The sequence below is a fragment of the Lepus europaeus genome, chromosome X (genome assembly GCF_033115175.1).
Source record: "Lepus europaeus isolate LE1 chromosome X, mLepTim1.pri, whole genome shotgun sequence".
Lineage (NCBI taxonomy): Eukaryota > Metazoa > Chordata > Mammalia > Lagomorpha > Leporidae > Lepus > Lepus europaeus.
Window position 1 is genome coordinate 78732110 of NC_084850.1, and position 27558 is coordinate 78759667.

General features: G+C 36.5%; 1 pseudogene; it reads right to left on the reverse strand.

Moving 5' to 3' along the window:
• Positions 1-4137: 4137 nt before the first annotated feature.
• LOC133752696 (putative elongation factor 1-alpha-like 3) overlaps positions 4138-27558 on the reverse strand; it is a 31833-nt pseudogene continuing 8412 nt past the window's right edge.

Consider the following 27558-nt stretch of genomic DNA (forward strand, 5'->3'; position numbering starts at 1 on the left):
TAGATTTGGGTCTGGTTTGCTGCAGTTTTTCTAGATCCTTGAGATTCGTTGAAAGCTCATTTATTTGGTGCCTTTCCAATTTCTTGATGTGGGCACCTATTGATATAAACTTTCCTCTCAGCACTGCTTTTTCCATATCCCATAAGTTTTGATATGTTGTGTTGTTATCCTCATTTACTTCCAGAAAGTTTTTGATTTCTCTTTTAATTTCTTCTATGAACCATTGTTCATTCAGGAGCATGTTCTTCAGTCTCCATGTGTTTGCATACTCTCTAGGGATTCCTGAGTTGCTAATTTCCACCTTCATTCCACTGTGTTCTGAGAAGCTGCATGGTATGATTCTAATTCTTTTAAATTTGCTGAGACTTGCTTTATGGCCTAGTATGTGGTCAATCTTAGAGAAGGTTCCATGCACTGCTGAGAAGAATGTAAATTCTCTATTTGTAGGATGAAAAGTTCTGTAGATATCTGTTAGATCCATTTGGGCAATAGTGTTGATTAAATCTGCTGTTTCCTTGTTGAACTTCTGTTCGGATGATCTGTCTATTTCTGAGAGTAGAGTATTGAAGTCCCCCAGTAATAATGTATTGGAATCTAAGTCTCCCTTTAAGTCCCTTAACATACCTTTTAAATATACCGGTTCCCTGTAATTAGGTGTATATACATTTATAATAGTTACATCTTCCTGTTGAATTGAACCCTTAATCATTATATAGTGTCCCTCTTTGTCTCTCTTAACAGTTTTTGTGATAAGTTTATTTTGTCTGATATTAATATGGCTACACCTGCTTTTTTTGGTTTCTGTTGGCATGGAATATACTTTTCCAACCTTTCACTTTCAGTCTGAATGCATCCTTGTTGGAAAGATGTGTTTCTTGTAGGCAGCAAATAGATGGGTTTTGTTCCTTAATCTATTCTGCCAGTCTGTGCCTTTTAACTGTAGAGTTGAGTCCATTAACGTTCAATGTGACTATTGATAAGTAGTGACATTGCCCTGCCATTTTCCCAAATATATTTGCTAGTATTTGCTTTGAGCTTCCTATGATCTTTTACTGGTAAGTTTTCTTCCTTAACCTTCTTTCATATTGATGGCCATGTTTCTGTGTTTCTCTGTGTGGCACATCTTTAAGTATTTTTTGCAGGGCTGGGCAAGTACCGACAAATTCTTTCAATTTCTGTTTTCTATGGAAGGTCTTTATTTCACCGTCATTCACAAATGAGAGCTTTGCAGGATATAATATTCTGGGCTGGCAGTTATTCTCTCTTAGTACCTGGGCTATATCGCCATTCCCTCCTAGCCAGTAGAGTTTCTGATGAGAAACCTGGGAAATTTTTTGCTAGTATCTCACTAAAAAGGTCTTTTAATCCTCTCTCCCTCTCCATGCCTTCAGGAACTCCTAGAACCCGAATATTGGTTTTTTTTTTTTAATAGTATCCTGTAGATTCCCGACAATATTTTTTAGATTTCTAGTTTCCTCTTCTTTTCTTTGGTTTGACTGTATACTTTCCTGTTCTCTGTCTTTTAAATCCGATATTTTCAAAACCTATGTCGCCTCAGAGTTAGTGTTTGTTGATTTTTTCTATGAGAATATTTTCATCGTTTTTCATTGTCACATAATAGCAGATAATAGTCTAGAAATGTTGATTTCATGAGATTAAATATTCTATTTAATCCTATGGAAGACACTTTGCCAAACTTGAAGGACAATTGACCTGGTTTACTAAAGGTCACAAGTTTTACCCTGTCTTCTATGGACTGTAGTTCCAATGTTCGTTAAATTTTCATAAATTTTGCAGTGTTAGTCAAATCTCTGTGTGTGCATCACCAAGTGGAAGTTCTCAGAAATAAATGTGTCCATTCAATTCTCAAAGTTGTTTCAATTTTTTTTAATTTCAAAAGAACCAATTTTTGAAGTTTTTTCTTTTCTCTTTTGCTTTTTAGCCATCTTTTAATAACTTATCAGTTTAATCATTACTATTATTTCCATCTATGTGATTTGTGTTTAGTTGACTCTTCTTTTTCCATTTTCCTAATGTGTTGTTAGATTATTGATTTGAGATCTTGCTTCACTTTCAACATAGACATTTTCTGCTATTCATTTCACTCTGCACTGCTTTAGCTACATCACATAAATTTTAGAATTTTTGTCTCATTTTTGTTTATCTTAAGAATTTTCTAACTTTTCTTGTGATTTTTTTGAGGCATCAGTTATATGGAAGTATGTTATTTAATTAATATGTTATGTTAATTAATATCTGATAATATCCCAAATTCCTTTCTGTTACAGGTTTCTAATTTCATTCCATTGTGGTTGGAGAATGTAATTTTTATTGCTTTGAAAATTTTGAAAGCATTTGTCATTTGTTGCTCGTATCATTTTTCCAGTCTATTTTAAATAACATATGGTGTCAATAATATGGTCTAATACAGCCTACCTGCTCTATACTATTTTTAGCAAATATATTATATACTTATTTGCTATCAGCCTCAAAATAAAATTACATATCTGAGGAATTTCTTTTAGTATTTTTCATAAAGCTGTTTTCCTTGCAATTAATTCTGTCACTGCTTATTTCTCTAGAATTGTCTATTTCATCACTGCTGAAGGCTATTTCTGCTAGATATAGCATTTTTGGTTGGCAATTTTTCTCTAAGAGAACCTTAAATATGGATTTCACTGCATTATGCTCTCCAGTGTTTTTTTTTTTTATTAATGATTTGTTTATTTATTTGAAAGTCAGAGTTACACACAGAGAGAAGGAAAGACACAGAGAGGTCTTTCATCCATTGTTTCACTTCATAATTGACTGCAATGGCTGGAGCTGTGCCAATCTGAAGCCAGGGGCCAGGAGCCTCCTTTGGGTCTCCCACACAGGCACAGGGGCCCAAGGACTTGGGCCATCTTCTACTGCTTTCCCAGGCCATAGCAAAGAGCTGGATTGGAAGAGGAGCAGCTGGGGTTCTTGAACCGGCACCCAAATGGGATGCAGGCATGACAGGTGGCGACCTTACCCTCTATGCCACAGTGCTGGGTCCCTCTCCATTGTTTTGATAGTGAGTTATTATTAAAGAAAAAAGGAGAGATGGGCATATATACTAGCAGTTAAGATGTCCATGTTTCACATTGTAGTGCTTGGATTTCATACCTGCCTTGGCCTCTGGTTCATAATTCTAAGTTCCTGCTAATGCAGATGCTGGGAGGCAGCAGTGATTGTTCAGGTAAATAGGTTCTTTCCACGCATACAGAGACTCAATTGAGTTCCTGGCTTCTAGCTTCATCCCAGACATAGTCCCAGCTATTGTAATCATTTGGGGAGTAAACTAGCATATGAGAAGATGACATTTCCTTCTCTCTCTCTCTTTCTCCCTCCATCCCTCCTCTCTAGCTGTCTCTTGCTCTGTGTCTCTCTGCTTCTCAAATCTTAAAAATATTTAAAGTTCATGGGACAGGCATTTGGTCTAATAGTTAAGATTCCATTTAAAATTCCTGCATCCTATTTTGGAGTACCTGGGTTCAAATCTAGATTCCACCACCAAATCTAACTTCCTGATAATACATACTCTAGGAGGCAGTGGGTGACGACTCCCTGCCACCCACATGGGAGACCTGGGTTGAGTTCCGGGCTCCTGGGTTTTGCCTGGTCCTCTCTTGGCTATTATGGGCATTTGGGTAGTGTACTAGTGGATTAGAGATCTTTTTCTGTCTCTGTTTCTCTCTCTCTCCTTTACATAAAAATGAAAATAAATAAGCAAAAATTTAGACAAAAGAGAAGCTTGCTTGGATACAATCAAATTTTGACATCCACGCATAGTTTTTTCTCTTTTGTTTTTCTCATTAAGGATTATTTTATGGGGTTTCACAATTCTGTGGTAGATTTTTGATTAAGTTTTTTTTTTCATTAAAAAATAGTGATTTTAAAAACCGATAACAAAAAAGTTCCATATTATATATACACATAGATATACACACAAAAATGATTCACAAAACATTTTCCTTTCTTTCAGAAAGTTTTATGCAGCATTGTTATCATTAACTGGTCTTTTACTATTAAACTTCAATGGGCAACTGAGACAGCAGTTCTGAGACCTTTCTTCTACCACTGAGTAAGACTGGGGTGGCAGGTGTTGGATAATACTCATTTAGCTTTCTGGGCAGACTTGGTGACCTTGCCAGCTCCAGCAGCTTTCTTAACCACTGCTTTTGATGACACTCACAGCAACTGTCTCATATCACAAACAGCAACATGACCCAGAGGAGGAGAATCAGAGAAGCTCTTAACATGCATTGGCTTGCCAGGAACCTCACTAATTATGGCTGCATCAACAGATTACAAGAATTTAGGGCCAGCTTCTAACAAAAGGACAATCAATAGTTTTTCAGTTCACAAAACTTGCAAGCAATGTGATCTATGTGACAGTTTCCTGTTGGGGCCTGGCCTGCACTGATTTTGACTGGATGGTTCAGCTTAATCACCTGAGCAGTGGAGCCAGCAGCGTCCACTGATGAGTCATTTTTACTGTCACCAGCAGTGTTACCACGAATCTTTGACATACATGTTCTTGCCTTTGAAATCCACGCTGTCCCCAGGAAGAGCTTCACTCAGTGCTTCGTGGTACATTTCAACAGACTTCACTTGTGACATTACTGGAGCAAAGGTTACTACAATGCCAGGTTTCAGAATGCCAGTCTCCACCCAGCCCATAGGAACAGTACCAACACCACCAATTGTGTGGACATCCTCTAAAGGGAGACACAAAGACTTGTCTGTTAGTTGAGTTGGTGGGAGGATGCAATGCAGGGCTTCAAGCACTGTGGTTCCTCTGGTGTGGCCATCTTTGTGGGTGACTTTCCATCCCTTGTGCCAAGGCATGTTAGCACTTGGCTCCAGCATGTGATCACAATTCCAGCCAGAAATTGGCACAAATGCTACAGTGTTGGGGTTGTAGGCAGTTCTCTTAATGTAGGTGCTGATTTCCTTAATGATTTCCTCATATCTCTTCTGGCTGTAGGGTGGTTTGGTGGAATCCATTTTGCTTACACTCAGTGTGTAAGCAAGAAGGGCTTGCTCGTGGGTTTGTCCATTCCTGGAGATTTCCTGCCTCAAATTCCTCTACACCAACAGTGGCAATCAGAACAGCACAGTCAGCCTGAGATATGCACTTGTACTCATGATTTTGATAAAGTCTCTATGACCTGGGGCATCAATAATAGTCACATATGCTTGCTTGCTCAAATTTCCATGGCGAGATGATAAGGATACCACCCTCACATTCAGCTTTTTTTTTTAAAGATTTATTTATTTATTTGAAAGAGGCAGACACAGAGAGGGAGAGAAGACGAAGATCTTCCATCTGCTGGTTTACTCCCCAGATGGCCGCAATGGCCAGGGCTGAGCCGATCTGAAGCCAGGAGCCAGGAACTTCTTCTGGGTCTCCCACACGGGTGCAAGGGTCCAAGCACTTGGGTCGTTTTCTACCAATTTCCCAGGCCATAGCGGAGAGCTGGATCAGAAAAGGAGCAGTTGGGATTCGAACCGGTGCCCATATGGGATGCTGGCGCCAGAGGCGGTGGCTTTTCCCACTATGCCACAGCACCCGCCCCCATATTCAGTTTTTTATTTTATCCTAGACCCAGGCATAGTTGAAGGAGCCCTTTCCCACCTCAGCAACCTCCTCAAACTTCTCAATGTTTCTTTTGTTGATGCCATCACATTTGTAGAAAAGATAGCCAGTACTAGTGGGCTTTCCTAAATTTACATGTTCAATGATGATGACGTTGATTTGAGTCTTTTCCTTTCCCAATTTGCCTTTGATTTTAATGGTGGTTTTCATGACATCTGTTGTCTGGAGGCAAACTCATTGTGAAAAATAGCATAGTTTTTTTCATAATATGCATTTTTATAAACTTTTTGAAAACCAATCATATGCATGGATTTCAAATTTTTGTATTAGAATAAATGTATTCAATTTTTCATAAATTTAAAAAATAATTTATTTTTGTTTTTTATTTGAAGGGCAGAGAGACAGATAAGTTTCCCACCTGCTGGTTCACTACCCCAAAGCCGAAAATAGCTGGGGTTGGGCCAGACTAAAGTCAGGAGCCCAGAACTCAATCCAGGTCTGCCACGAGGATGACAAGGAATTGAGTACTAGAGCCATCATCTGCTGCCTCCCAGTATGTACATTAGTAGGAAACCGGAATTGAAAGCAGAGCTAGGACTCAAACCTGAGTACTGCAATATGGGACACAGGCATACTAAGTAATGTCTTAAATGCTCTCTCAAATACCCTCCGCTTCCATGAACTATTGGAAATGCTCTCATATTACTGACATTCCCATGTAAATGAAGAATATTTTTCTCTCATTGCTTTCAACAATTTTTCTTTGGCTGTACGAATTTTTACTAGGATGTTTCTGTGTAATCTTTGTATATAGTCCAGTTAGAATTTGTTGGGTTTTCAGAATGTGTAGATTTAAATTTTCCATCAAAATATGGAAGTTTTAGCCTTATTTCCTCCAATACCTTTTCTGCCTTTTCTCCTCTCCTTCGGATGCTCCCAATATCTGTATGATTGTGTGCTTAATGTCCCATCTCATTACTCTCACAAGAAATTTCTATCCCTGGTTCCCCCCGCCCCCACCAATATTTGGGTGAGATTTTCCTGTTTTGTTCTCCTGTTTGTAGAAAACTCTACAGTACTCACAGAGTACTTTGGAAACTCGGGGTAGTGATCTCCCCCTACTTCCAGGAATTACTATGGTTATTTTAATATTTGCTTAGTTAATGATAGGCTGAATCGTTTTAGTGAAGTGTATTTCTCCCCTCAATGTTGAACTAGAAATGCAGGCTCAGATATGTACACAGTCACTTTGGGATAACAACGGTCTTGGTAAGACACTTTTCCTTTCTGAGAATATCCAGCTGTTAAGTTCCACTAATTGCTAGCTGATTTCTCTATTGTTTTCAGTGAAGCCCTGGAGCATTCATTGCTCCACTGACTGATCCAATTAAATTCAGACTCCTTAAAAAGATTGTTTTTGAAGTCAATATTGAGATTGATTCTGACCCTGTGAAGGCCCTTCGTTGTAACTTTCTCTGGTTTTCTTTAATTAACAATCTGGCCTAAAATTTAGCCTGTATCACTAATGAATCCACCAGTCTCCTGTCAATTGCCTTTTACCACAATCCCCCTCCCCCTTCTTTTTGAGAGTTCTCTTAGGCTTGAACTTCTCACACCCTTGCAAATGAAGTTGGTTCTTCTGCAAAGAACTTTAGGGCTCTCTGTTTTATAGTCGTCTTTACTTCTGGGCAATTCTACAAGCCATGACCCTAGAGCAAGGGAAGGGATAGTGGTATGCTCTGAGTGATAACACTGTGTTTGGAAATGAATATTCAGCAGAGGGAAAAAGCTTTAGTTTCTTTTACTTGTAACCTGCTTTCCCAGGTGCCAAACTTCCACTTTATAAACAAATCAAGCAACAGCAATTAAGGCACTTTGTCCAAGGTAGAGTTTCTTTTCTACACGTAAGATCAAGGTAGAAGAAGAAAATCCTTACTTTACAGCTGTAATAACCAAAACCATCCTCTCCACAAAAGGTAACTGGGTAGAATTATGAAAATTGCTGATGTTCTGTCCCTCCAGGAAGATAACAGCTTTCCAACTGGATCTAAATGGAAAGAAAGTTCTGTTCTTGTCTGTATTCCTCTAGAGCAATATATATTTTTAAATATGTATTTGTTTGTTTGAAAGGCAGAGTTACAGAGAGACAAGGAGAGAGAGAGAGAGAGAGAGAGAGAGAGAGAGAGAGAGAGAGAGAATGAATCTTCCCTCAGCTGGTTCACCTCCCAAATGATTGTAATGGTCAAGGCACAGCCAGGCCAAAGCTAGGAGGCACGACCTTCATCCAAATCTCCTACGTGAGCTGCAGGAGCTGCTTTGCCCAGGCACTAATAGAGAACTGGATCAGAAGATGAGCAGCCAGGACTCAAACTGGTGCCCATACAGGAATGCTTGCATCGCAGGCAGCGGCTTAACCAACTATGCCACAATACCAACCAGTAGAACAGGGTATTGTTGGCACTGAGTTGGGAGGGAGGAGGTTAGGGAGGAGTTTTGATTCTAATGATACAGACTTTTGCTGTTCTTTATTTTACTAGGTTTTATTTAATAAATGCTTCTTCATTGTCTGTCTACTCTTTGAACCATTTTCAAAGAATATAAATGTTTTATTTTCCTTTTTACAAAAATATAATTTACTTAACTTTTATTGGGAACAGGTCCACACCAGTGGCAGTAAAAACTTAACAGGTGGCTTCTTAATCATGAAGGGGCAGTATTCCCCTTGGTGGTTTAGTTCTACAATATGGTTTGAAATTGTTACTGAAAGTTTAATCTAGATCCTGTTTCTTCAATGCTCCCAGAGAGTCTGTAAATTATACTTTGAAATAAATTTGTCTCTGTTTAAAGTAAGTAAAATTTATTTCATTTTCTGCAATTGAACTTCCACCAATACACTTTGAGGTAATAACAGAGTGTGGTTATAATAGTGATCTAAGCAGCCTGATTAAGGATTTAATCCCACATTGATTCACATAAATGTTAGCCTTTTGGATCTACACATTCTCTTTTTCCTAGCTTGAAATTGTATAGGCATTATTCTAGTTCCTAGAATCAGAGAAAGTATTTCTGTCTGAAATCAACTATCTTGCCAGTTGATTTTTATGCATACATCCCTTAACTTTTTGTTATATATCTCTCTCACAGTTATTTTGGCTGAAGTAAGATTAAACTAATTCTGAATTCGGCTTTTTTTTAAAAATCTGATTTCACTTTTAATCCAACCGAAGTCTGATTACATTGTATCTTGTAACTTTTATCTTGCTAACAAAAAGAAAGGCAGATTTTTCACATACCTGTTACTTAAATGGCGATGGTAGATTTTACTGTTGAATGATAGATTGTACTGTTGCCTGAACTTTAGAAAGGGACACAAAAATTACCTTTGAATCATATAATAGAAACTTAGCATTCAAATGTCTGCCACCTGCTAGGTTTCCATTTCTAATCTTTAGAATGTTCAAGTCTTAGAAAGCAGATCATATCCTTACTAGATGATAAGCATATAACTCTTATATATGTGTTGTTAAATTTATATTTGTATATTTCATTTTTGTGGGTGCTAATATAAATGGTAATGTATTTGACCTTAAAATTCAATTTGTTGGGGCAGGTGTTTGATGCAGAAGTTAAATAACCACTTGAGACTTCCACATCCCATATTGGAGAACCTGGTTCTAGTCCCATCTACTCTACTTTGAATACAGTTTTGTGCCCACAAATACCCTGGGAGAAAGCAGATGATGCTCAATTATTTGAGTCCCTGCCACCAATGTGAGACATCCAGATGGAGTTCCTGGTTCCTGGCTTCTGTCTGGCTCAGACTTGGCTGTTGTAAGCATTTTAGGAGTGATGCCATGGATGGCAGATTTTTCTCTCTGTCTCTTCCTCTTTATCTCTTTGTCAAAAAAATTTATAAAATTTATAAATAAAAATGTTAAAGCAAAATAAAATTACATTTGTTCATAGCTAGTATATAAGATAATAACTTACATATATTAGTCTAATATATGCAATCTTGCTAAAATTATTATTTCTAGGATTTTTTTTACATTTTTTAAACTTTTATTTAGTAAATATAAATTTCCAAAGTATAGCTTATGGATTACAATGGCTTCCCCCCCATAACTTCCCTCCCGCCCTCAACCCTCCCAACTCCCACGCCCTCTCCCATTCCATTAACATCAAGATTCATTTTCAATTCTTTTTATATACAGATGATCAATTTAGTATATATTAAGTAAAGATTTCAATAGTTTGCACCCACACAGAAATCCAAAGTGTAAAATACTGTGAGGATATTTTGGTCATTCCTTTGGATTTCCTACATAGAAAGTCATGTTATCTGTGAACAGATAGTTTTACTTCTACCTTTCCAATCTGTCTACATTTTATTTATGTTATAGTCTTTTTGCATTAGGGCTTCCAAGATGATGTTGAAAGCAATATTGGGTAAAAAGCCCATGAGAGTTTCTCAGGCATGGAAAGCCAAGACATTGTGGCAAAAAAAAAAAAAAAAAGAAAAGAAAAGAAAAAGAAAAAGAAAAGACCTAAATGAAAGATCTCTGTGAGTGAGATCCCAGCAGAAAGAATGGGCCATCAAAGAAGGCGGTACCTTTCTCTGAAGGGAGGAGAGAACTTCCACATTGACTATGGCCTTGTCTAAATAAGGTCAGAGTCTGTGAACTCAAAAGGCTTCCATAGCCTTGGCAGCTCATGACAAGAGCCTCGGGTGATTACTGACGTCATAAATAAGAGTGCCAATTGTTAAATCAACAAGAATCACTGTGCACTTACTCCCCATGTAGGATCTCTGTCCTTAATGTGTTGTGCTATGCAAATTAACAGTAAAACCAGTATTCAAACAGTACTTTATACTTTGTGTGTCTGTGTGGGTGCAATCTGTTGAAATATTTACTTAGTATATACTAAATTGATCTTCTGTATATGAAGATAATTAGAAATGAATCTTAATGAAGATGGGATGGTTTGGGGGTGGAGGGTGGTTATGGGGGGAAAAAGCCGCTATAATCCAAAAGTTGTACTTTTGAAATTTATATTTATTAAATAAAAGTTTTCTAAAAAATGAATTTAGCCTTTAAATGCAGATTTTTCAAAATAGAAGGGCTTCGTCAGGAATAAAAAGAGGAGGACATTCTTGAGTTTGATCATAGCAAATAAACATCACGTTTCTCACCATCAAATATAGTATTTTAGGTGTAGGTTTCCTGTGAATGTTCTATTTTAAGCTGAGAAAGTTCTCCTTTGCTCCTAGTCTTTTGAGAGTTTTTGTTATGAAAGGATGCTAGGGGGCCGGCACTGTTACGCACCAGGTTAATCCTCCACCTGCGGTACTGGCATCCCATGTGGGCCCTGGTTCTAGTCCCGGTTGCTCCTCTTCCAGTCCAGCTCTCTGCTGTGGCCTGGGGAAGCAGTGGAGGATGGCCCAAGTCCTTGGGCCCCTGCACACACGTGGGAGACTGGGAAGAAGCACCTGGCTCCTGGCTTCGGATCAGCGCAGCGCTGGCCGTTGCGGCCATCTGGGGAGTGAACCAATGCAGGGAGGACCTTTCTCTCTGTCTCTCTCTCTCACTGTCTGTAACTCTACCTGTCAAATAAATAAACAAAATCTTTAAAAAAAAAAGAAAGGATGCTAGCTTTTGTCAAATGCTTATTTTGTTTATTATAAAGTAAAATAAATTATTAATTTGTTCATGTTATTTTCTTTTTTTAACCTATCAATGTGATAGATTATGTGGATTGATTATAAAATTTTGAAACAGGCTTGTGTATTTGGAATGAATCGCGCTTGGTTGTGGTGTATAATTCTTTTCAGACACTGTCAGATTTGATTTGCTTATATTTTGTTGAAGACTTGTGCTTGTATGTTCATGAGAGATTCTGGTTTGTAATTTTTTTTCTTGTAGTGATTTTGTCTGCTCTTGGTATTAAGCTGATGTTGACCATATAGAATGAGTTAAAAAGTATTCCCTTTGCTTCTGTATTCTGTACTCTGGAAGAGATTGTAGATAATTTGTATTGGTAGAATTTCCTTCTTAAATGCTTAATAGAATTCACAAGTGAACTAACCTGGGGCTGGAAGTTTAATAATTATTGATTCAATTCGTTTAATATATAAAGGTTTATATCTAATAGATAAAGGCTTATATTATTTCTTCTTGTGTATTGGAACATTTTGTTTTTCAAAGAATTGGTCTATTTCCTACAGCTAATGAAATTTGTAGACAGAGAGTGGTTTACAGTATTACTTAATTCTTCATTCAATGTCATGGAATTTGTAGTGATGTTGCCTCTTTTTTTCTCTCTCTTTTTTAGTTAGCCTATCTGGAGGTTTATGAATTTGATTGATCTTTTAAATCAGTCAACATTTTTTTTTATTTCCTCTAATGCTTTCTTGTTTTTCAAAAATTTCTGGTGTGATTTTTTTTTTTACTAATTTTTCTGATTACTCTGAATCTAATTTGCTCTTCTTTTTGTTTTCTAAGGTGTAAGCTTAGATAGCTGATATTAGGTCTCTCTTCTTTTCTGATATATGCATTCAATTTTATATATTGCTTTCTATGCAGTGTTTTTACAGCATCCAAGACATTGTGAAAGGTTGTGTATTCATTTTCACTTAGTGTTTTAAAATTCCCTTGATAGCTCTTTTTCAGCTTACTTTTTATTTAGAATTGTGTTGTTTTCCAGCTATCTTGCTATAATTGATTCCCAGTTATCTAAATGAAGATATTATGCAATTTCTATTTTTAGAAATTTGTTAATGTGCATTCTGTGGTTCAAAGTGTAATCTATATTGGTTCCATGTGAGCTTGAGAAGAGCATGTCATCTACATACTTTTGGATGTTGATTTTATGCTGTTGATTGATGGTATTATTGAATTCACTATGTCATTACTAATTTTTTGACTGCTAGACATGGGCATTTTAATGAAATATTTTTAAGTCTCTTACTTGAATAATATATTCATATATTCTCTTATATTTTTATCAGTTTTGTCACACATATTTAAACAATCTGTTGTTAGGCATACATACATAAATTATTTTTATGTCTTGGATTATTGGCTTCTTTGTCATTATACATTGCCCCTCTTTATCCCTGATAATTTTCCTTGGTCTTAAGTCTGCTCCATCTGCGGTTAGTATAGCAACTCTCATTGTCTTTTGGTTAATGTGACCATGGTACATTTTTTTCTCCATCCCTAGATTTGTAGTCTATATGCATCTTTTTTTTTTTAAAGTGGGGTTCTTGTAGTCAAAACATAGTTGTGTCTTGTTTTTCTGTCTAATCTGAGAGTCTATGCTTTTAAATTGGTGTATTTAAACAATTGATATCTAAGATGATTATTGATACAATTATATTAATATTTGCATTTATTATTATAGTTTACTTGTATTGATATCTGCATTTATTATTATAGTTTACTTGTCCTTCTAATTCTTATTTTTGTCTTTCCTAATGTTTCCACTTTTTATGGTTTTAACTGAGCATTTTATGACTCCATTTGCTCTCCTTTTTTGCTACCAATGATACTTATTTTTGCTTGTTCAGTGGTTGCCTCAGATATTGCAAAATATGTGCACATCTACAGCTAATCCTAGTTCACCACTAAATAAGATTATATTACTTCACATTGTACCTTTTTTAAAAGATCTATTTATTTATTTCAAAGGCAGAGTTAAAGCAAGAGAGGGAGAGACAGAAAGGGAGAGAGAGAGAGAGAGAGAGAGAGAGAGAGAGAGAGAACAGTGGTTCACTTCCCAAATGGCTGCAATGGCTGGGGCTTGGCCAATCTGAAGCTGAGAGCCAGGAATTTTCTCCGCATCACCCACATGAGTGCAGAGGGTCCCAAGCACTTGGGCTATCCCTCACTGCTTTCCTAGGTGCATTAGTAGGGAGCTGGATCAAAAACAGAGCAGCCAGAACTCTAATGGATACCTGCATGGGATGCAAATGTCTCAGTTGGTGGCTTTATCCACTATTCCACAATGCCAGCCGCTAGCGTGAGTATATTATAGTAAAAAAAAAAAATCCTAATTCTTTCCTCTCATGCCTTGCATCATTGCTGTCATTCATTTTTTTCTTTTAAAGTTTTTTTAATATAAAGAGAACAGATTTCATGCATTTCATCTATACAATTCTAAGAAGATAATCATACTTTCCTCCCTCATTGCTCCCTTCTTCCTTCCTTCCTTTTATTTAATTTTTGCCATAATGTAATTTCAATTTACTTTAGGATCTCAGGCTTAACTCACCACTAACCATAATATACAACAAGTAAGAAGTAGAAAGACCACACATGTATAGACAAGGGTTAAAAACAATAAATCAGAAGATGTCAGTTTCATTCTTGTTTTTTTTTTGCATTTTTTATTAACTACCACATATCAGAGGAAACATACATTTGTCTTTTTGAGACCAGCTTATTTCATGGCCTCCAGTTGTACCCATTTCGTTGCAAAAGAAAGCATTTTCATTGTTATAAGCTGAGTAATATTCCATTGTGTATATATACCACATTTTCTGTATCCAGTCATTCATTTTTCACACATACACATGCACACACACATACAGATAGCATGTATATGTACATTTATAGATCTGTGTATATAAAGTATGCATATATAATGTGCACATATATAATGTGTGCATATATTTATTGTATATATAATATATAATTCATTTATGTAATGAATGTTATAGTAGTAACACATCACTTGAAACACCCACATCCCATATCAGTGTCTGGATTTGAGTTTATCTCTGATCCCAATTCTAGCTTTCTGCTAATTTGTACTCTGGGAGGCAGCAGGTGATGGCTCAAGTAGTTAGCTCCCTGCCAAATGGTAGGCCCAGATTGAGTTCCCACCTCTGGATTTGGGCTGGCCCAGCCTCCTTCTTTGTGGGTATTTGAAGCATAAACAAGTAGATAATAATTCTCTTTGATTGTCTGCCTTTCGTATAAAATGAATAAATAAATAATTTTGTCAATGAATATGTATGTTATATAATCAAATACACTATCACTATTATTGTTTTTAAACCAATTGGTATCTGCTGGATCAATTAAGAATAAAAAACTAAAAGTTTTTATTTTACCTTCACTTATTCATTCTCTCATGTTTTTCCTATCTTTCTAAGGTTCTGACCTATATAATTTTCCTTCTCTATGAATAATTTATTTTAATCTTTCTTGCAAGGGAGGTTTACTGGCAATAAATTCCCTCAATTCTTGTTTGAGAAAATTTTAAATTTGCCTTCATTTTCAAAAGATAATTTCAACAGTTGAAGAATTATTGGTTGTTGATATTTCTTCTGAGCACTAAATATTTTACTGTATTATCTTGTTTGCAGGGGTTCTGAAGAGCAGTTTGACTTAATTGCTATCATTGGTCTATAGCTCATGTCTTTTTCTTGTTGTTTTTATCCCATTATTTTGCCTTTGTCTTTGATGTTCTCAGCTTAAATATGATATGTTGAAGTGTCATTTTTTTTGCATTTATCCTTCTTGGTGTTAACTGCTTTCTGAGTCTGTTCCTTTGTACAAGGCATTAATTCGTAGAAATTCACAGTTACTACTGCTTCAAATGTATCTTGTATTCTCCTCTTTCTTCTCCTTCTGGTCTTATTAGATATAATAATACATTACATCTTTTTCATTGTTTTATGGTTCTGAGATGTTTCTTCTGTTTTTTCCCTATTTTTCTATTTTAGAAGTATCTATTATTATATACATACACACAGAGATTATTTCCTCAACCACATCCAGTTTACTAATGAGTCTGTCAATGTTTATCTTTTTCATTGTTTCCTAGAATTTCCATCTCTATTTTATTTTTTATGTTTATTATCTTTAGCTTTAAAATTTAACAATATTTAACATTTTGCTACTTTCACTTCAGTGTACACATTATATATACACATGTATGTTATTTTTCTTGAAAATTATATATTATATATATATATATTTGCAAGCACAAGAGGCGGTTTATTTACATTTTGCGCAAAACGGACCCCTCCCTCCTGAGAGAGTGAGGTACTGGACGAGGGTTACAGGCAGTATTTAAAGGCAAAAACCACAAAATTATCTTAAGTAAGTGAATACAAAGGGGAATGGGGTTTTTGTTTACAGTAATTTCACTTATCTTAGTATACAGCAGTTTTACTTATCTCAGTACACATCAGTTTTACTTATCTTAACCATTGCACAAGGGGGGTTTCCAAACTGGTATTCCCTGTTATCTGCTAAGTTGCAGTTTCCCAGAAACTGACCTTTCTTGAAACTTTCTAACTGACCTTTTTTGAAACTTTCTTGTTTCACAAGTCCTTCATTCCCCCCTTTTTGTTTTTGTACAAATTTTAATCCTAAAATTTACAGGCTAGATTCCGCCATTTTTAGCGCTCTGAGCCTGAATGGTTGAAAGGCGTTCACGAACAAACTATATCAGCTTATTAAAAAGTGAGGATTCATGAAAATGGAGAAAGAAAGGTATATTGGTATGTACATGGTATGATTGAGTGAATCAATATTTTTAACTATATACCAAATGATATGACGTCCACACAATTTTTAAACTCTGTATATATTGACTTCCACAAATAAGAGAAAACATGTCTTTTTTGTCTTTCTGGATCTCTATTTTCACATTAGTCATATGTTTTTGCATGCTGCCTACTTTTTCCATTAAAACCCTTAGCATATTTATCATAATTTGTTTTAAATTCCTGGTCTGATTATTTTTACATTGATGTAATATCTGACTCTGGTTTTGATACTTGTTCATTTTGTTCAAACTGTAGTTTGCCTTTGAATACTTCTTGTATATTTTTCATTTAAAGATGGAAATGAAGTACTTATTAAAGAAACTGTGGTAAACAGACCTTTAAAAATAATATGGTAAGTCTTGAGGGGTGGGGGAAACACTCCATAGCACTATGATTGGGTCTCAATCTTTTGGTGAGCCTGTGCTCCTGAGCTGTGAACTTCATCAGTGCTTAGTATTTTCAACCCTCCTTAAGTGGACTAGGATAACTGGTAGAAACTGGGGTTGTAGATTTGTCATTTGCCATGTGTAAGACCAGAGCTGGCTAGATCTGAGTATTTCCTATCCATCAGTTAGCTTAGGTTCTGATAAAACTCCACTAGAAGTTAGAATCTGGGGGCCTGCTTTGTGGCATAGCAACTAAAGCCACTGCCTGTGACTCTGGCATCCCATATGGACACCTGTTAGAGAACTGGCTGCTCCACTTCTGATCCAGCTCCCTGCTAATTTGCTTGGGAAAGCAATAAAAGATGGCCCAAGTTCTTGAGCCCCTGTACCTACATGGGAGACCCGGAAGACACTCCTGGCTTTTGGCTTCAGACTGGCCGAGCCCAGGCTGCTGCAGCCATTTGAGGAGTGAACCAGTGGATGGAAGATCTCTCTCTCTCTCTTTTTCTCTCTTATCTTCCTTTCTCTCTGTAACTCTGATTTTCAAATAAATAAATACAATTTTTTTAAAAAAACAGAAGTTAGAATTTGATAAAATATTTTTTCTAGAAGGAAGGTGTCTAGAAGTGCAGAATGTGCTGCTGTATTTAAATGGTTCTTTTCTCCCTTCCCATGCTGGAAGTTCAAGAAGACATTTTCTTCTGATTTGCAATTTGAGGACCTGATTCAACTTCCAGAGGTAAAATGCATAAAAGTGTGTTGGAAGCCCTAGTATTGGGCCATCCCAGAATTTATAAATCTCAGATTTATCCATATTGAGTCTCCAGCAATCCATCCATTCTAGTTCAGCTTTTCCTACCCTACCACTGATTCCTGTGGAAGTTTTTGCTAGTGAGTTTCCTTTATAGTTGTGATTCTGTGGATCTATCTTTACAATTTTTGGGGGGAGGAGGGGAGAAGCAGTTTTTGTGTTGTGACTTGACTTCTCTAATAGATCTATGAAGAACGGTTGATTCTCCAATTTGTTCTGCTTTTTACTGGCTGTTTAGGACACAGTAATGAAGTCCAAGCTCTTCACATGCTGGACCGAAAACATACTTTGACAACCTTAGAGGCAGAATGCTTATTAAATTACCTTGGAAAGAATCAGAAATACTCTGTTGAAAAGAAACATTTCAAACTGCAACAGATTTGGATATTACTTCTTGGAAACTGATACTTGCAAAAGTAAATGAGATCCTATTTATGTGGAAATCCAAATTTAAGATGTTTAGAATATATGCTAAAGCCTTTCACACTACATAATAATTTTTAAAAAATCCTCATTTCTGTAAAGCACATATTTATTCTTCTTTCTATATTGGTTGATTATTATATAAAAGCAGAAATTTGGTTTCTTTTCGCAATCCAAAAAAATGATGATATGAATTAAATAATTTAGTAAATTGATCATTTGGGAATTTAAAAAAATAAAAAATAATTAAAATAATAAGAAGTATTTCCAGAAGTTCTATAAAATAAACCATTTGTGAAACTAATTATCAAAGATTAAAAGCTACAATACAGTTATGCAAAAACAATTTAACTTTGAATAATTATTCTATCCCTAAAAAACAAAGTAGGACCCAAAATTCAGTTTTTACCAAAAGAGCACATACAAATGAACACCAAATGCTTATATACTGGAAAAAAATGATATTTTGTGTGGAGGTCTGAAATAGGAAATTGCATTCATCCCCCAGGACAGGAAAAAATTTCAATTACTAACTCCTAGTATTGCCTCTGCTGAGTTATCACATCTCACCCAATAAGCGGAAAAGGTAAATCTCAGTCAGTCCAATAAACTACTTGAGTCTCCTACTTTCATTTAAGTTGGGACCAAAAAGAAATAATAACCAATAGATGAAATTATTTTTAAAAATTGAAATGCATTTCTCTGTGTTATTTTTTTAACGGTAAGGGATGAAAGTTAATTTGAAAAGGCATTTTTAATTAAAAAGGAAGGAAGATAAATGCATTCTGATCAAGTCGACTGGAACAGGAGAAAACAAATTCATATTGATAAATCATTGTCTTTTCCCCCTAAAGAATATATAATAAATACAAGTTCAGAATAGTGATTACCCCTGGTGTTAGGTGGAGGGCAAGTATGGGAAATAGGAGAGGAGAGTGATTGTGTGGAACACAGAGGCTTTCAACTGTTATTGTGGTATTTTATTTTCTATGCTAGTATGTAGGGATTCATTTAATCATTCTTTATACTTTTTGTAAACCTTAAATATTTTATAATGCATCTTTTAAATTACACCTAAGGGAGTAGAATCATAAATGACTTGAAAATATCATCTCCTCCTTTCTCTCTACCTTTAGGCAGCATTACACCAAGACCACAGTGTAAAAATAAGTGAGTTCTCTACACATTTTTGTGAAAATCAGACACACAGCATATTTAGTCATTTTAGTGGTTATCAATTTGTATGGTCAGTGGAAATTATAAAGAAGAGTGAACTGGGGCTGGCGCTGTGACGCAGTAGGTTAATCCTCCGCCTACGGTGCCGGCATCCCATATGGGCGCCAGTTCTAGTGCCAGCTGCTCCTCTTCCTTTACAGCTCTCTGCTATGGCCTGGGAGAGCAGTGGAAGATGGCTCAAGTCCTTGGGCCCTTGCACCTGTGTGGGAGACCGGAGGAATCTCCTGGCTCCTGGCTTCGGATCTGTACAGCTCCGGCCGCTGTGGCCATTTGGGGAGTGAACCAATGGAAGGAAGACCTTTCTCTCTGTCTCTCTCACTGTCTGTAATTCTACCTCTCAAATAAATAAATAAAATCTTAAAAAATTTTAAAAAATGAACTTTCTCCAACCTCAAGGCTATTTATTACTCCTTTTCCTAGTGGTTTCTTTCTTTTTTCTTTTTTTTTTTATTTGACAGGTAGAGGTATAGTTAGTGAGAGACAGAGAGAAAGGTCTTCCTTCCATTGGTTCACCCCTCAAATGCCCGTTACGACCAGCGCGCTCCGCCGATCTGAAGCCAGGAGACAAGTGCTTCCTATTGGTCCCCATGCGGGTGCAGGGCCCAAGGACTTGGGCCATCCTCCACTGCCCGCCCGGGCCACAGCAGAGAGCTGGACTGGGAGTGGAGCAACCGGGACTAGTACCCCGCACCCCAACCGGGAGTAGAACCCAGGGTGCTGGTGCCGCGGGTGGAGGATTAGTCAAGTGAGCCATGGTGCCAGTCCCCTAATAGTTTCAAAGCTTTATTTATTCTATGACATTTACTCTTTTGAGATAAGGGAATTTTAAAATGAAAAAGATTTTCTTAGACAGTTGTAAAAAGACATGAGAGATTTTTAATTGAAAGCATGTTAATATTGTGGAAGGGTTTATGATTTGCTACTATATTCCAGGTTGCAGTCTACAAGTGTGGAATGCCTGCCTAACCATGTCTAGTCCATTGGTAGTGTCCTCCATAGTTCCAGATGAAGACATTATTTTCATTAGCTTACCCCCAACCCCTACTCACCCAACGTAGGCAAGCCAATACTATTCTTTCCTTAGAATTCGAACTAGCCGGTGCCACGGCTCAATAGGCTAATCCTCTGCCTGTAGTGCCAGCACACCTGGTTCTAGTCCCAGTCAGGGCACCGGATTCTGTCCCGGTTGCCCCTCTTCCAGGCCAGCTCTCTGCTGTGGCCCGGGAGTGCAGTGGAGGATGGCCCAAGTCCTTGGGCCCTGCACCCGCATGGGAGACCAGGAGAAGCACCCGGCTCCTGCCTTCGGATCAGCGCGGTGCGCCAGCCGCAGCACGCCGGCCGTAGCGGCCATTGGAGGGTGAACCAAAGGAAAAGGAAGACCTTTCTGTCTCTCTCTCTCACTGTCCACTCGGCCTGTCAAAAAATAAAAATAAAAAAAAAAGAATTCAAACAAGTAAATTTGGAGACTTATAATTGAAGAATCTTCTAAAAAAACTGGGATGTCAATTTTAAAGCCATGTGCTTTGATGAGCAGAAGGAGGATCTTCACAGATTAATAACATAAATGAGTAGATGCCAAAAATAAACTGAGATAAAAGGTCAGGGGCCCCAGAAAAAAAGACAATTGCTATGCTTGTTCCTTATAAATATCCATATCATTCAGAGGACTATTTTAAAGATATTGACTACTTTTCTTGGTGATACTGAAAGCAACTGAAGAATTTATCACAAGGATGTATATAAGTAGATTTAGAGTTTTTTAAGCATTTCAGACATTATAAGAACAAGAGAATGTAGGTGCTTGAGGTTTATATAGGGAGGCCCAGTTATGAGTCAAATTGGTATTAACCAATTGAGAGTTGATGATGGCTTGGGCCAGGGTGGAAATGCAAGAAGTAGTCAGATCATCCACAGTGTTTAAATGTAGAGCCAACCAATTTGATATGATAGATACATGTGAAGGAGTTGTCAAATACCATTCCAAAATTTTAGATGAACAACTGAAGGCATTAATTATTAGACTGGCAAGGATATGTTGGCCTCAGGGAGAGGAACAGACTCTCATAAATTACTACGAGAGTATTAATTGAAACAATGTTGTGCTCGCTTCCGCAGCACATATACTAAAATTGAAACAATGTCTATGGAAACCAATTTGGCAAGTTACAGTTGCACTTAACCTTCTACCTTAGCAATTTCCCTTTAAGGAATTTATTCTAGAGATATAGTTACACATGTATAAAATGTCTAGCATAAAAGATTATTCATTACAGCCATCAAGAGAAGATTGATCAAATAAATTATGATACATCCATTCAATGCAACATCATGCATATATAAAACAGAATGGAGTAATGTACGTATGGATCTGGGAAGATCTTCAAGATATACAAGTGGGAAAAACCATGTGCAGAACAGTGTAATTAGTGTACAAGGGGTTTCAAAACTCCATGGAAAACTCAAATGATTATTTAATTCAAATCTTCAAAAAAAATCTTTGAAGCCCTAGCACATTACTATTTGTCTAAAAGCAATAAGGGATGAGATCAAGATATAAAGACATGAACTTGTTTTTATACAAATTAAAGTATTCATAGAATGTCACAAACTGAATAATATTTGAGGAAAGAGGATGAATGGAAGAATGAAGCAGAAAATTATCACTATACTCATTTTCACTTTTCAAATTTTAAACATATAAATGCTCTAGTTCTTCACATAATAAAAATAAATTTAGCTATGTAGGTTTGTCACAGCTACACAGGTATTAAAATCACAGATATTTTAGAAAATACAAAAGAAAAATTTTAAACCTAAAATGAGTTCATTAAATTATCTAAAAATGTCTGAAACTAAAAAAGGAATAGATAAGAATGTGCATCTTTTCAACATTGCTACTGTTAATATGATTGTAGCTTTGTTCATAATACATTTTTGGTTTGAAAAGTAAGCATAAATAACACTTTAAAACTTCAATTTGTGAACTCTTTTTGAAAAAAAATTTATTTAAGTTATACAAGTTTCATGTATTTCATATATACAACTTTAGGAACATAATGATACTTCCCTCCCTCTCACTCATGCTCCAATCCTTCTTCACCCTCTGTCTCCAATTTCTACTCTTGATTTTTACAGAGATCTACTTTCATTTTACTTAATTATTATAAGGTTAATCCTACATTAAGTAAAGGAGTTCAACAAATAATATGAAGAAAAAAAAAAAACACTGTTCCTCAGTGCAAGAGACAAGGTCTGTAAACATTGATTCTCAAAATGTCCATTTTACTCCAATACATTATATTTCAGGTACTCTACTAGTTACTTCTGATCAGAGTAAACATATGATATCTGTATTTTTGGAACTGGCCTATTTCACCTAAGTATAATGGTTTTCAGCTGCATCCATTTTGTTGCAAATAAAAGGATTTCATTCTTTTTTACAGTTGAGTAGTGCTCTGTAGTGTATATATACAATAATTTCTTTATGCAGTCTTCAGTTGATAGGTATCAGTGTTGATCCCATATTTTAGCTATTGTGAATTGGGATGCAATGTACTTGGGGGTGCATATAATTCTTTCATATGCTGATTTCGTTTACTTTGGATAAATTCCTAGGAGTAGGGTAGCTGGATCAATTCAGATTTTTGAGATATCTCCATACTGTCTTCCACAGTAACTGCACAAGCTTATATTCCCACCAACAGTGAATTAGGGTATCTTTTTCCCCATATTCTTGCCAGAATTTTTTTTTTGCTGATTTCTATATGAGAGCCATTCTAGCAGTGGTGAGGTGAAACCACCTGTTTTCAAAAAACTTCCACTTCACTGATGGCTAGTGATCCTGAGCATTTTTCAAGTGTCTCTTGGCCATTTGAATTTCCTCTTTTGAAAAATGCCTGTTCAGGTCTTTTGCCCATTTCTTAACAGGATCATTTGCTTTATTGGTATTGAATTTTTTGAACCCTTTATATATTCTAGATGTTAACCCTTTATCAGTTGCATAGTTTGCAAGTATTTTCTTCCATTCTGAATAGTTTCTGATGGGAAGTCTACTGGGAAGTCTGCTGAGTCTAGTTGGAGATTCTCTGAAAGCAATTGGACATTTCTCTCTTGCATGTTTTAGGATCCTTTCTTAATGCTTTACTGCTGAAAGTTTGACTACAATGTGTCATGGTGAAGCTCTTTTCTGATCATGTCTATTAAGAGTTCTATGTGCTTTCTGTACTTGAATGTCCCTTTCTTTCTCCAAATTGGGGAAGCTTTCTGTAATTATTTCACTAAATAAGGCTTCTAGTCCATTCTCTTTTTCTACACCTTCTGGAACTCCTCAGACCTATATGTTAGGTTGTTTGATAGTATCCAATAAATCTCCAACATTGTTTTTAATTTTTCTAATTTCTTCTTTTTTTAATGCCTCATTGAAAGATTTCTAAAGATTTGCCTTCTAGCTCAGATATTCTTTCTTCTGCCCCCTGTCTGTTGTTAAGGCTCTCCACTTTTTTTTAATTTGATATTTTGCATTCTTCATTTATAATATTTTATTTTGATTTCTCTTTAAAATCTAAATTTTATGGGAAAAATTTTTCATCATGTCATGTATGGACTTCGTTGGTTTGTGGATTTCCTTCTAATTGCTTTCGAGTAACAATATGATAATTTTTTTTGAATTCTGTTTCAGGCATTTTATCAATTTCTCCATCTTCACATTTTAATATTGAAATATTATTGTGCTGCATTGGGGGGGTGAGTCATAATATCTTCTTTATTCTTGTTTCTTGAGTTTCTGTGCTTATTTTTAGGCATTTGTGGATATACTTGTTGGTTTTTTCCTCTGATGCCACAGAAGTATGCTTCTGTGGCTTAGTGGGATTTCTCCACTTTCAGTGAGTAACAAGAGGTATTTTGTGGGTGTGGCCACGGAGCTCTGGTCAGTGCTCCATGATGAGGTGAGTATCTAGGTTAACACCCATGTTGGGTGTGGTAGATCTCCTCTTGTTAATAGAAGGGGGGTAATGGTCGCCTTTATTGGTGTGATCACACCCTCAGCTCCTCTCTTCCAAGGTGATCAAAGCCCAGATTTTAGCCCCCTGTGTGTGGAACACTTATCTGAGACACTGTATGAATGGCACAAATGATCTGTGCAGTTCTCACTCCAAGCATGGATCCTGTTAGGCAACCAGGAATTTCCAATTGTGTGGAGCCACACACAGTAATTAGCCAGAGACCCAGCTTCAACCTTCACCCTTTCATGTAGCCACCAAATTCCCACAGTTTCAGCACACAAAGCTCCCACAGTCACTGGGTACAGAGGTTCTGCTCTTCCCTGCCAGCCTGTCTGGTCCACAGAGAGGCAGATGTTCTCTGAGTCAACTGTACATATGTGCTCTGTCTAGGTGGCTTGATCCTCAGAGCCTGTGGTATTTTGGGAGGCTGGGGACGTTTCACTATTCTACAAGGGTGCCCAGCCCTCTGTCTATCCTACCTGCCAACTAAAAGTCACTGGAGACCATGGATCTTTCACTCCACTAGAATCTCTGGATCACATGTGTACACAAGAGCCACTGGCCAAATGTTGTTCTCTCCCCACCACTGCTGTCAGTATTTCTGAGATGACATCCTGTCTCAGCTAGTTGCTGTGCATGTGCACAAGGGCTTCTGCAGCTGCTGCCCAAACTACAATAGCACCTGTTCTCAACTGGATGCCTTGTGCTGTTGTGGGGAGGAAGGGTGAGAGGAACAAGCTCCCTTTACTTCCACTTGGTTTATGAGTACCTAATAGCCCCTAGGGCTCCAGGCTGGATTCACACCATGCTCTCCCTCAGGTTTTATCTTCATGGGCTGCTGCAGTTTGGTCATCTCCATCTCTGAGCTGCTGCCCACTCCAGCTCTTGGCTGCTTAGTGTATTGTGTCCATGTTTGTGCTGTGTATCCACACCTTCCACACAGGTCCATGGCATCCCTCTTCCTTCCACTGCGACTTTCTCTCTAATTCTCCCCTACGTGCACTTGCTACATTTTTTACTATTTATCCATAGCCTAGCTCAGTACTGCGAACATTTTTAACAGTTCACAGTGAAGTGTCTTTGTTATTTATTTATGAAACACAGTTCATTATTTTGTAACTAAATATTTTAATAATATAGGTAAATATTTAGTAATTATTCCTTTAAGCTTATTCATAGAAATATTGTATTCGAAAAAGACCAATGTGATATAGCAACTTTAAGTTTTGGCCCTCTACATCATTAAAAAATTTTACTGGTTAGTACAAACTGAATATTTTTCATATAGTTACATAAAGCATGATATTAATTTTTTAGTAATTCACATATGTTTAGCCACATTACTAGAATTCATAGAAAGTATTGAACTGAACAATTCATTTTTAAAGAAAATCTTTCGTCATTAATGCAAATTAAATAATTTTTAATTATAGTTTGATCTACTGTTGATTGATTCTCTTGGATCAAGGTAGAGATGGTAAAAAGGGACACATTGTTCTTATAGCTTGAAGGTAGCACCAACAAGATTTTCTGATGTACATGAAGTGATAAATATGAAGTGAATTACAAAAGATATTAAAATATTAGATGAATAACTAAAAGAGTTAGTTATGATACTGGCAAAGATGTATAATCCTATTGGTTTCACTCAAGTTTTAAGAACGGTTTGTGTGTGGAACTTTGTTCATACACATGCATGTGTTTCGAATGCTGCAGCCCTTGTTTCTATTTGAATAAATACACATACAAAAGAAATACCTTTAACGACATCTGAATTAACTTACATCTCAACTTTTGGGAAGCAATATTAATAAGTAAAAGATCCATGGTTTCCATTGTACAAGATATACCAGACAAATAAAACTGCCATTAAAAGCAGGGAAAAGGAAATAGTTCTCTGACAACACACTTTAATTACACATATGACAAAAAAATAAGAAAGGTATCCCTAGACTGGTTGTGGATAAAATCAGAATCAGTTTCAGAGTTCCCATATCAGAGTGGCACAGTTTCAGTGTCAGCTCTACTCCTGATTCCAGCTTCTTGCTTATGTGTACCCTGGGATGTAGACCTGATACCTCAAGTGCTTGAGTCCATGCCACCCATGTGGGAATCCTGGATTGGACCTCCAGCCCCCAATTTTGGCCTAGCTAAGCCCTGACTATCACAAGTATTAGGGAGGAGTCTAGTGGATGTATTGTATTTCTGTGTGTCTGTCTCTGTGTTTCTATCTTTCCAATAAGTGAATAAAAACTAAAAATGTTAAAAATAAAAATATAGTTGAGCAATATTTCATTGAGTATATATACCACATTTCCTTTGGTCATCAGTCTATGGACATCTAGGTTGATTCCATATTCTAGCAAATATGAATTGAGCTGCTATAAACATGTGGGTACAGAAAACTCTAAAAAAATGAAATCCTATCTTTTGCAACAAAATGGATGCAACTGGAGACCGTTATGCTTAGTGAAATAAGACAGACTCATAAAGACAAATATGTTTTCTCTGATTTGTGGTAGGTAATATATAGAATACAAAAAATGTAAAGTACATGAGTGAAATTAATATCATGAGATTTGATTATTGTCTATAGCCCTTGTCTATACACCTACAGAACAGCAGTCTTTTTTTAGAATTTTTAAATTTATTTTGAAAGTCAGAGTTACACAGAGAGAGAAGGAGAGGCACCCAGAGAGAGGTCTTCCATCTGATGGCTCACTCCCCAAGATGACCACAATGGCTGGAGCTGTGGTGATCTGAAGCCAGGCGCTAGGAGATTCTTCCGGGTCTCCCCCATTGGTACAAGGGCTCCAGGACTTAGGCCATCTCCTACTGCTTTCCCAGGCCATAGCAGAGAGCTGGATCAGAAGTGGAGAAACCGGGACTCAAACCGGTGCCCATATGGGATGCTGGCACTGTGGACAATGGCTTTACCCACTACACCACGGTGCCAGCCTTGAACAGTAGTATTTCTGCTTTACACTTGTTAAATTCTTTATTTAGTGGAGCATTAATCCTGTGTAAATTGAAAGTAAGTTATCACGAAAATTAAATGAAAAAGAAAGGAAGCAGGATGGAGAGAATGAAGATGGAAAATATCATTATGTGACTAAAATATGAAATATATGAAATCTGTTCTCTTTATATAAATAAGCATAAAAGATAAAAATAAAATAAAGAAAGCCTATATTTGACACTTTCAAGAGCATGTATATACTATTGGGAGTGATTTGAAATTTATACTTTTAAACTTCACTTACTTTGATATCAAAGCACATTTTTAGAAATAGATTTTTCTTTTTATTTGAAATAATCATATGAGCTATCTTAAACACATTGCTTAAGATGTATTCATGATCTACCTCTAAATGTAATTTTATGTTACTTACTTGGCAGCAAGGATTTAGATGAATAGATGTTAATAAGAGATTGCCTCATTTGTTTAGTTTGTGGTATACCGTAGATGTATTTCTAAAATCTCAAAAAAGCTTTCAATGAATCTATTGGTT